At 47.1% G+C, this 12,039-nt stretch overlaps 1 protein-coding gene across 2 annotated transcripts in view; it reads left to right on the top strand.

Moving 5' to 3' along the window:
* OPCML (opioid binding protein/cell adhesion molecule like) overlaps positions 1–12,039 on the top strand; it is a 365,186-nt gene that overhangs the window by 265,084 nt on the left and 88,063 nt on the right. The window lies entirely within an intron of this gene.

Here is a 12,039-nt window from a genome sequence, read left to right as displayed (position 1 = left end):
GAGTGTCCTGTTGACAAAGCAGGGACAAACTGCAGGGTGGAGTGAAATCCCTTGTGGATTGGAGAATTTGTCCTGTGAATTTTTATTTTATTTTCCATAAAGTCTTTGCATGAGAAGGGTTTTATGTGTAATTCTCTGAATGGTGTGATCTCTCTCTCTCTCTCTCTCTCTCTCTCTCTCTCTCTCTCTCTCTCTCTGGAGCTTTTTTATTTTATTTTTGGCTTGTAGGTTCATAGGGAAGCAGATGGCTGGCAGGGACCTATAAGACAGTCCATAGTTCAATAGTAGGTGTGGCGTGTAGAGGTCCCTGGCTCAATCTCTCAAGACTCAGGGAGCCACTACTGGATACTGGGCTAGATGAAATAGAAGTATGTTCAGATGGTTTTATCTGGTTGACCAGCTACAATGAAGAACAGCGTGCTGGTACCTTTAAACATGGTATAGACAGTGGTGACGCTTGGGTATGTGTCACCTTGTGAGAGAGGCCAGCGCATCACCCCATGATGGACCTCGTCCCTTGCAGTGGGGAGTGGAACACCTCAGGCATTGGGTGTGGTGATGTGCTGTCACCTGGCTCTACTGGGTTTCTTTGGCTATAACTTTTGATAGAATAGAGATATTTGAATGTGTTTTGTTTCATTGCATTGTGCATGAAATTACCCATCAGTGGATATATGACATGAAGGTATTATCCAAAAGTACCAAGATTTTAAAAATTTTGGCAAATAGTGGTGTCTACTCCCCCCCCCCCCGCACATCATCCCGTGCAACTTGGACCTCCCTAGCGATGCCACTGGAAATTTTTTGGCAGGTGCAGCTCAACATGGAAGGGTTTAAAAAGCGGCACCTGCCAAAATTCCCTCTTCTATAAAATGGTTAAAAGTCAAGGCACTCTCTCCTGCATAGCATCTGGTCACCCTCAGTCTGTCTGAGGACATGGCCGCTTCATTTGTTCACAGGTGTCTCTTGATTTTCCATTGTCCCAACTCTCTTTATTTCCTCTTTCAATAAGTGGATTTGCATGGGAACCATATTATGGAAATGGGTGAAGGGAGAAGTGCAATTACTCCTGGTTTATAAATGGTATAATCTCCCCCCCCCCCCCGTCAAACACATTTCATTGTTACCGACTTTACTGAGAAATATTATAACAATTTACAATAAAAAAGAGAGAGGGAGATGTTTTCTTTTAAGTAGCAAAGTGGAGCATGTGAAGATCTCCAGAAACCATAAAAAAGATTAGAATAAGTTATTTTAAAGGCAAAAGGAATTGATAATTTTAAAGGGCCGTAGGAAGTGAAGTGTACGGAGGCCTAAAATATTGGGAAACTCCAATCTCATGCACTGGATATAGCATGCAAGCTGGAAGCCAGGGGTACTGAGGAAAGAGCAGTCACTTGACTTTCTAGTCAATAAATATGTACCACTTTTCGCTGGACTCACAGAACTCAAGGTGGTTTACACTTGGTTTATGCAGGCTATTCATAAACCCCTTTTTTCCCAAATGAGGTTTTTATAAGTATTGGTTCTATGAGAAGAACTCACAACACACTGGATGCTTCCACCCAAGTGCAGCCATTGTCCTGGCTCTGCTCTGTCCAAACTCTCACAGCAGCCGCAATTCCCTCTCGGTCGGTTCTCAAATGTCATCCATTTCCAGTGGACTCCTCCACATTCACTCATTCCGCACCCTCTCAAGTGCCTCTGCTAGGTCTGTCAGCTGCATTCTGGTCTCCCTTCCAAGGCAAGAACCCAGGCTAAACCCACTTAGCTTCTTCAGGCAGGGCACCAACTCAACCACCAGACCACACCTCCTGATTTTATTGGAGAAAGTGTGGGAGAAGCTAGGAGTTAGTCTCTTCCTCAGTGTCAAAACATCTTTTTTGGCACAAGAGAAAATAGAACTTTTTTTTTCAATTTCTCATAATAACAGAATATGTTTTCACTCTGTTAAGTGGGGCCATAACATGCAGTGCAATCCTATCTTGCCCTGGAATAGGCAGGCCAGGAAGCCTGTGCTGTAACCAGCGCAAGATAGGGGCCCACAGTGGTTCAGCTGGAGGTAAGAGGGAACTCTTCCCTTTACCCCCGGGTAAGCCACTGCAGTCTCAATGGGTCTCTTTGAACTTGTGCCACCTCAGGAGGTGGCATAGGTCAGAGGAGAGCAGAGCAGCTTGGAGCCACTCCGCACCGCTCAGGAACAGAGGCTAGGTTTTGGCATATCTGCCGGGTCCAGCCCTGCCTCCTGCTCCCTGGATCACCCTCCATCTACCCACCCCCTGCCCTGGAATGCTTCCTTCCTGCCTCCTCCCCGCCATCCCCAGACCCTTGCGTCAGCTGAGCTCGGCCAACGCAAGCCTCCCCTATCGTGTCAACGCAGAGGCTGGATTCAGCTTCCGCAGGCCGGCGCACATTCCTGTGCCGGCCCAGCCGACTCTTGAGGAGGCTCGAATGTGCTTTATGGCATGTTTGTGACCCTCCTGAGCCAGCGCAAGGGACTTGTGCCGGCCCAAGGCGCAGTTTGGATTGCACCCTTAGTGACAGAACGTGTGCTTGGCATGCAAAAACTAATCTCTCACGAAAGAATCCCAGGTACAACAGGGCTGGGAAATTCAAACTGGTAGACCTCCTAGCAGTCAGAATACACATCACTCAGCAACATGAACTGCCGGTCTGACCCACCACCAGGCAGCAACTATAAGTTCATAAATTAATTTGTAGTAGCTTCAGGATAGACAAAAGAATGTACCCTCTTGCATAATGCATAAAGCTGGTGGCACTGCAAAAAAAGATTAGACTAAGTTATGGAGTCTGCGTCTATAAACAGCTATTGGCCATGATGTGTTCCCAAAGGCTCGCTTTGGCTGAGGTCCTGTCATTTGTTCTTCTGGTTTCTGTAGTGGCAAAATGCAGAGTATTATCTTGGCACCTACCAGCTGGACATCCCCAGCAGAGGCTGAAGCTGCTAAATGTAGCCAAATAGAGCAGTCTGAATCCACACATAAAGCTTTCTCAAACACTGGGAGCGTCACACACCATTGCTGTTGTTTGATTTCAAAAATATTGATTCCCCTGGAGAGGTTCATATAATGGAGCCAGACCAGAACCATGGTTCAAGGGCAGAGCTTGGAGGAAGCTGGTAAACTAGGTGTGGAGTAGTCGGGTGTCTTTGCCACCTTTATTACTGCATGTGCACGAGTGCTGATAAACTATTTGACACAACTGTATGTGAGATTGTAATGGAATTCCTTTTGTGTGGTGTTTTACCAATGTGCAGGAGCCCATATGTGCTTTCTTAAAACACTGCAAAAGAATTCCTTTGACACCATCATACATCAAAATTGTTCTTTTGCAGCACTTTAGCACTCCACAGTGAACACAAATATGGAAGGAAGAAGGAACAGAGTGTTGCTTCAAATTAGGATTCTTCAATTCTGGTGTTGTTTTTTAGAAGTTCTCTTTGTTAAACTGGAATTTAGGAAGAGTGGAATACAAGGTAAACCAGGAAAACAATGAACAGAACTGGGAACATCTTATGAACAAACAAAGCCTATCATGAGTCAGGCCCTTGGTGCACCTAGCTCAGTAGTGTTCACACTGATTGCTAGAAGCTTCAGATGAGTCTTTCCCACCCTTATCTGGAGATGAAAGGGACTCACTGGCATAGCTAAAGGGGGCTAGAGGGTCAGTTGCCCTAGGTGCCATGCTGGGGGGTGTCAAAAGAGTGCCTTTTGGAGGCCTTCTCAGAGTCAGGAAGACTGTGCACAGCCTCCTCAAGCTAGGAAGGTCTGAGAAGGCCTGCCAAAGAAAGGCACTTCTGTTTTTCACACACACACACACACACACACACACACACACACACACACACACACACACACACACACACACACACACACACACAAACAGAAGTGCAGGGGGCCCCTGTATCCGTGGTTTCACTTAAGCCATTTCTGCTCAATGTTGCATATACTTAATAGGGACCAAATATGTACACCTGTGGGTTGGGCAAAAATGGGTTAACTGCAGATGCTGGAGGGCCTCCCCGCACCTCATAATGCCTTTTAAAGGCATAAAAAGTTTTTTACAAAAAACTGGAAGTGGCTTTTTTTTTTAACTAAATGGCCATTCTTAGACTCAGAGAGACTGCAGGCAGTTAGAAGACCCTCCGGAGGCGAAGGGAGCACAACTCTCCTTGCCACCAGAGGGCAGGGGACGTCCCGAGTATCCATAGATTCAGGTATCCATGGGGGGTTCCAGAACCCCCGCAGATACCGGGGCATACTTGTACTTGAGCTCTGGCAGGCCTTCTAGGCTCTCAGGCCTTCTGAGGATAGGTGAGCTTGCACACAGCATTCCTGAACTTCAGAAGGCCTGCCAGAGTCCTTAGAAAGGAACTTCCAGTTTTCACAAAAAGCAAAAGTGCCTTTCTAACGCCTTAAAAACATAAGAACATAAGAACAGCCCCACTGGATCAGGCCATGGGCCCATCTAGTCCAGCTTCCTGTATCTCACAGAGGCCCACCATATGCCCCCGGGAGCACACCAGATAACAAGAAGACCTGCAAGGCCTCCTGGGAATTGTAGTTAAGAACATAAGAACAGCCCCACTGGATCAGGCCACAGGCCCATCTAGTCCAGCTTCCTGTATCTCACAGAGGCCCACCAAATGCCCCAGGGAGCACACCAGATAACAAGAGACCTGCAAGGCCTCCTGGGAATTGTAGTTTAAGAACATAAGAACAGTCCCACTGGATCAGGGCCGTAGGCCCATCTAGTCCAGCTTCCTGTATCTCACAGAGGCCCACCAAATGCCCCAGGGAGCACACCAGATAACAAGAGACCTGCAAGGCCTCCTGGGAATTGTAGTTAAGAACATAAGAACAGCCCCACTGGATCAGGACATAGGCCCATCTAGTCCAGCTTCCTGTATCTCACAGAGGCCCACCAAATGCCCCAGGGAGCACACCAGATAACAAGAGACCTGCAAGGCTTCCTGGGAATTGTAGTTAAGAACATAAGAACAGCCCTACTGGATCAGGCCATAGGCCCATCTAGTCCAGCTTCCTGTATCTCACAGAGGCCCACCAAATGCCCCAGGGAGCACACCAGATAACAAGAGACCTCATCCTGGTGTCCTCCCTTTCATCTGGCCTTGCCTTGGGGGGGGGGGGTGTTAAAATTTGCCCCTGATATCCGATGGCATACCCATGCTGATGCAGGAACTGAACCTGGGTGTTCTACTACTGAATTTATGGCCCCTCCCTAAGAGATAAACTTATTGATAATGCCAGCTACTGGCAGAATATTGTTTTACTGGGGAGACCGTTAATGCCCTGGCTAGTTCTCCACCTTGGCATCACCTGGTATTCAGGCACTAAATTGGCAGGCCTGAAAAAACATGAATCCTGCTTGGACATTATTCTTCCTCTGTGATTGGATGTGTTGTTATAGCCCAATTTCACAGGACTATGAAACCTGACAAGGAAGATCTCCCCCCCCCCCAAAAAAAAAAAAAAAAAAATACACACCAGAAGTTTTCCTGGGGCATAAATAGGAATCCAGCCGTTTGCCAAAAGGGTTTGCAAATATGCAGATTGTTCGGCACATTGAAAAGGCAACGGTTTGTTTCGGCTCCAGCCCTCCCCCAGCTTCGGAGGGATATTGTTCAGAGTCGTGTTTGTTAAGAAGCTTTCCAGGGTCTTTGCATACATAGTGCTTATGTAAACAAAAGCGACAGTTACCTTGAAAAAAAATGCTTTCAGGACAGAGCTCTTCGTTTCTTCGATAGCCAGAAAAAAAGAAATGGATTATCTTTGAAAACACGCTCAAAGCAAGGAGTTTGCTTCTCGAGCCACAACAATGCATCATGTCTGTGTCTCTGGCTCCTTCTGTCCCAAGGCGCTCTGGAGAGACGCTAAAGATTAGAGACTCTTAGCCTTCAGTGAATTGGGTCAGTGACATTCTTTTCCCTCAACCACCCGAAGATGTAGCATTGCGGTATTTAAAATATATATATATATTTTTGGGCTCCATCTTTTTTGGTACCAAAAAAAAAAAAAATCCTTCTTGACAGATTTAAGCCCTTTTGTGCATCATTGTGGGATCAAGGGAAGCAGATTCCATACCTGACATTTTATTTGACATGACCATTCCTCCCCCAGGACAATAGACACCATAATTGTTCCACCTTTCAAGATAGAACTCTGCCATTCCTAGGAAAAAAAAATTGGGAGTTCCTTCGTGAGAAGATGAGGACTGGAAGACAAGGTGTGCCCCTCCTCAAAGTTTGCTGACTCCTCCTAATCCAGGGTTCATCAAACTGTGGGTCCTGGGTTGGGCCTTCCCACCTGCCCTTGTGTCCAGCTGGCTCCAAATTGGAGCCCTCCACATGTAATCTGAAGCTGCACAGGTCCTCTGCAGGCATCCAGAAGCAGTTGGAAAGTCACTTCAAGTTTACTTCTGAGTTCATGAAACTGAGTTCCGATTGCTTCCAGAGGCTTGCGGAGACAAGGCTCTGGAAAAGGAGGTGGGCTATGGTCCTGTCCACTGCAGAACAGGTGGGTCGCGGTGGGGGGAATTTTGAGAAGTTTGAGACTAGGAAGTGTCCTAATCTTTCTCTGTAATGTGTACCTGGGGACAGCTAAATTGCTTGCTAGCTGGTAAGACCCACAGGCCAGGCCTAATCTTATCTAGTTTTTCAGCACTGATATAGCCATGCCAATGGGGCATATGCTCCATTGGGAGGGCAGCCAGGGTGGCCGCCTCAAGGTAAGTGAACATTTGTTGCCTTACCTTGGGGCTGCATTGCATCTGCATCAGTGCTGGAAAGTTGGATAGGATTGGGCTGCTAATTGAGTGTGCACCTTGGGACATGGCTCCCAAGGTACATGAGTTATGTGGTAAATGTGCATGAATTTCTTGGCAATGCTGGGTAGAGCAAATTATGCCCTATGATGCTTCCATAGCAATAGCTTAATTGTGGTGGGAGGGAGCCCATTTCACAACAAAATTTTGATTTAGAGCAAATGGGCCAGATCCAGGGTTTGGAAGAAACCCTCCCCCCCATGAGCGGCGCTTACTGTTCTGGCGTGCCACAGCTCTTCTTGTCCCTAGATCAGGACGGTACAATGCTCTCGGCAGCCACATCTGCCTCGAAATCCAGTTGCAATGTTAACTGGGACATTGCACCATAGACACGACTGCCCAGAGCTTCACGTTGTCCTGATCTGAGGACAAGGAGAGCCACAATGCGCAGGAACGGTAAGCGCAGGAACGTTAAGCGTTGTTCATGCCGGGGAAGGCTTTCTTGGTGAGCAACAGTCACCAGTTTGGAGACTGCTGGTTTAGAGAAATAAAATAACAAAAAAAAAGTGATATTAATGCATGAGGTTTGTAGTAATAAAAAGCAAACAGAATATGGGAATGGAGACACTATTTTCACGCTGTTCTCGGTACGGAAACTGCCCTGCTGTTTCCAAGGGTATGAGTAACAGGGGGCTCTCGGTACACTATGGATAGAGAAACAGATGCAACTCTGCCAAAAGGCACATTCAATGCATCTAAACCGCTCTAGGAGTAGGAGGCTGCAGGTGGCATTGCGGGAGAGACAGGAGTAAGCAAGAGCAAGTGTTATCACTCTGCACCTCCAGCACGAACCAGCTGGGCTGCCACGTGAACATTCTGTTGTCAGTTGTTGAGCTTCCTTCTTTCCTGGTTTGCAGCGTTCCATATGCCTGGTGAACTGGTGAATCTGTTATTCAGCAAGTTGTGCGTTCCCTAGTTTTAGCACCTCCTGTAAGAAAAAGGCTTTCTACAACAATACTAGATGGATTTGTAGTTCAACAGTTGTAAGGTTTTTTTTAAGGGTGGTGCCAAAACTCTCTGAAGTTACTTTAGCTCAGAATTTGTGCGGGTTCTGGCTTACGAGTGAGTTGTGTTGTTTTGTTTTGTTTCTTGTTTGGTGGTTGTTGGTGTTTTTGGGAGGGGAGTAGGGTTTTTTTTTGTGTGTGTGTGTTTTGCCGCCACTTGTATCACTGGGGCAGGGGAGGTGTTTCAGAGTTCAGCAGGGGAGAATTTCCTGAGGTCCAAACAGACTCTCTTGCAGTTTAAATCCATTGGATCTAGTTCTGCTCGGCTGGACAGAGTCCCAGAATAACTGCATCTGGGACAATTGCTTGTAAGGCTCATCTCAGAAATACTGAACTCCCTCTCAATTCACCACCTGGAATGAGTCAGGGAAATTGGGTGATTTGAGGCAGTGAACTCACGTCAACCTTTCTATGGGCACGATCCTAAGCAGGTCTACTCAGAAGTAAGTCCTACTGTGTTCAATGGGACTTACTCCCAGGAAATTGAGGTTAGGATTGCAGCCTATTACTGCCATGTCACCTTCAACACTGCCACACCTTATGAAGATCCATCATGAATATGGCTAAGCCCAGGGCAGTAAGGGTGGGGAAGAAATTTTACCATGATTATTTTGTTTCAGTCAATCAATCTGCTTCTTCAGAAGGCTCCTTTTCAGCTCCTTTTCAATCCTAACTTGCGCTGGAACAGGCAGGCCGGCAGGCCTGTGCTGTATCCAGCGCATGTTTGGGGTTGACTGTGGGCCAGCTGGGGCAAGGGGAAATAATTTCCCTTACTCTGGGTAACATTGCAGCAGCCCCAGTGGGGCTACTTGAATCCATGCCACCTACAGAGGTGGTGTAAATTAGAGCAGCCCAGAGCTGCCCCAGGTTGCCTGGGAATGGGGCTAGTATCCAGCATGTGCCAGATCCTGGCCCTGCTTCCCACTCCCCATCCACCCTCCCCCTGACCCAAAATGCCTCCTTCCTGCGCTCCCCATGCCCCCCAGACCCTTGTGCCAGCCTGGCAAGGCTGGTGCAAATTTACCCATTCCAGAGCCTTTGGTGGCACGGGGAGACCAGGCGCACTTCCTTGCCATAAAGCATATTTGCATCTCCATTCGAGTCAGCGCAAGGGACTTGTTCCATCCCAAGGGTGCTTTAGAATTGCCCACTAAAATCCTTTACTCGATTTATAGAACTGATGACTTCATTAAACATAGCAGCACAAAAACATGGAATGTTGTGCTCTTACATCAGAAACCATGTTTGTTTTACTTGTGTGTGAAAACCTCTGGAGAAAAGTTTTATCGTACTCGGGGGTAAACTTGGCATGACCATTGGAGTGGGTGTGAATAAAATAGCTTCAAGGCTGAATTTGGTCCGTAGTGGTCCCCAGACCTACTCAGTGTAAGCACAGATATGTGATTGCTCAGCCCATGCAAACACAAGAGCACAGGAATCAAAAGCATAATATATCAGAAATATGTATAACCAAAGCAATGCCTTTCTCTGTAGTCAGTGAAGCAAGACATCTCCCAGCTACTAGAAATCCCTGGTATGTATTTAGTTTATCCTAAATACATATTTATATAAGCCCTGAAGATCTTTTCAAAGGCATCTTGGTTTCTGGTAAATGCTTTAAGGCACTGTTTTATATAACTCCCTATGAACATTTTCTTCTCCCCTTCAAACAAGAATCAATTGACATAGCTAGCAAAGGCAGGCATAAGAGAACAATCATGGGAGAGGGGAAAACTTTGGCCCTCTGCTCAACTCATCTATACCACCCCCCTGCTAATTTCTCTTTTTCATTATCATTGTTTTTAATCCATAAAATACGGGTGGCAAACACAAGGCCTGCAGGGCAGATATGGCCCCTGGAAGCTCTTTATCCGGCCCTCATAATAATTGCGCTCTCCCGGCACCACCATCAGCTGCTCTCAGCTGCTAAACAACAAAGCGACACCTTGGCAGAAGTGGCACTGCTAAAAGGGCAGAACTGGGAGAGCCCGATTATCACATGAGCCACCCTTTCAGCAGTGCCACTTCTGCCAAGTGGTCACTATGCAGAGCACCTCTCAGCTGCTGAGCTGTGAAATGATTCCTCAGCAGAAGCAGTGCTGCTGAAAGGGTGGTCCACATGATAATTGGATTCCTTCCTTCCCTCTCTTTTCTGCTTTGGCACCCTGCTGAGATCAGAAATTACTCAAACACTCATAAAGGGCACCTTATTGAATCTTAATAAGCCCAAGTTCAGGTCTGCAGCCGCTCTGGAGAAGAAGCAAAATATTAGTGTCTGCATTTCAGTGTCGGACCTGCTACTAACTAAAAGGGGAAAATGCCCTGCAACTGAGTCTCACGCGCCTCTAGGACCGCGCAGAAGCCTCATTGAGGCTCTGGACACGGTCAGAAACTGCGCTTCCAGTTTGCTAGAAGCACAGTTTAAGAGTGCAGGGAAGCCTCCTGAGGCTCTCCCAGTGTGTTTTGGAGTTGTGCGAGGCTCCATTTAGCTCCAGGTGAGTGCGGGGGTGCGGATTTGCATGCAGGGGTGTCAGCATCCCATGGGGGGCACCATTGCGGACTTTTGACCCAGGCTGCGGGGCTGGGAAGGTCTGCCACTGCTACATTTAGGAGATGGGTTAACAAGACTTTGTGGAACGTCACAATACCTGTAAAATAACAGAGCGAGCAGGGACCAGGTAGCTGAGGTGTGAAGACTCCTGCTTAGGGTGACCGGATGGAAAGGGCTTCTGTAGCTTCAGTTCTTGTGTGAAGGAGAGAATTTGGGCAAGTGTAACTTGACAAGCAAAGGAGATGGATGCCCCCCCCCCATTTGTTGGTAGTCAAAGGACTAATTCCTATTGACATGGTCAAGGGCTGATTTGTGTTACTGGTACTCTTGAGAACATAAGGAATAACCCCACTGGGTCAGACCGGAGCTTTGTCTACTCCAGCATTCCATTGCTTACAGTAGCCAACCACATGCTTCTGGGAAGCCTGTAACTAGGATTCAGTTTCCTACAGTTGCTTTAATTTAAGTCCAGCATCTTCTCCACCACATGCACAGCACTTTTTTTGAATTAAGCATCTAATTGTGTGTGTGTGTGGGGGGGGGAGGTGTTCTGAAACAAGGGAGAGGTGGTGGAGAGCTCGCAGCAACCATCCTTGCAAAAAAAATGCCCGTTGCCAGTATCCATGGTCACAGGTATTGTTCATCTAAATACCTCTTTTCTGCTTCTGGGAATAAGCAGCACTAAAGGAACTGGATTTAGCTCTAGGGGCCCCAGTTGTTGACTCTTAAAGTAAGTACTTCCAGTGCTTAATCCCAGAACAGTATCTCAACCAGTTTGGGGAAAGTTCTAGTCTTTTTTTTTTTCTATTCCCCCATATTGCCTTCATCAGCCTTTGCCAAGAGATATTTTGGGTTTTGCGGCTGCATCACACCTTCTCCAATTTATTCTGTGCCATGTCACTTCCTGAATTCAAGATGTTCTGGAAAGGATTTAAGATAATTCCCCCACCCATTCATTCTTAAGGAGAAAAGAAAAAAACAACAACACCCAAGTAATTAGCATTTCCAACAGCTTCTAAAGGTAGCAGATGCATCAAGAAAGCCCTTCAACATTGCAGTGTCGACTTGAAATTGAAGGATGGGAGTGGAGTGTGGTCTTTATAAGTGTGAAGTAAAGCTTCCTCCAGTGAACCAATTGATACAATATCCATTACACTAAATCTCTAAATTTTTATTAATTAATCTCTTTGCCAATTCAATTTCTACTACCATCAGTTCTGTATGACCTGGATTCCCTATTTTATCAGGGAATTCTTCAGAAGGGCAAGAAGCAGGCCCATGATGAGGTTACACCAATGCTTCCCAATCTTCTTCGATCATCAGTGGCCGCTGCGATGCAAACACGTTACCGTGGCTCCCCAAAGTGACTAGCAATGACGTCATGGCCGGTTATGTCAGGGTTCGGCTGGCAGCAAGACCCACGACAGAACTTCAAACAGTGGCAAAGGGCTCAGGGCAGGCAGGCAGGCAGGCAGGCTTTTCAAAGCGCACCAAAACCATAAGCTGGAGCTTAGCCTGTTGGGCAGAGCCTCCTACCCCTGCCTGAAGCTCCATCGTGGGTTTTGCCACCAGCTGGCTTGCTGCCCACGATGCCCGGGGGGGGGAAGAGTACTTTGCGAT

This window comes from Tiliqua scincoides, chromosome 11 (assembly GCF_035046505.1).
Source record: "Tiliqua scincoides isolate rTilSci1 chromosome 11, rTilSci1.hap2, whole genome shotgun sequence".
Lineage (NCBI taxonomy): Eukaryota > Metazoa > Chordata > Lepidosauria > Squamata > Scincidae > Tiliqua > Tiliqua scincoides.
This window is presented reverse-complemented; position numbering and strand designations above follow the sequence as displayed.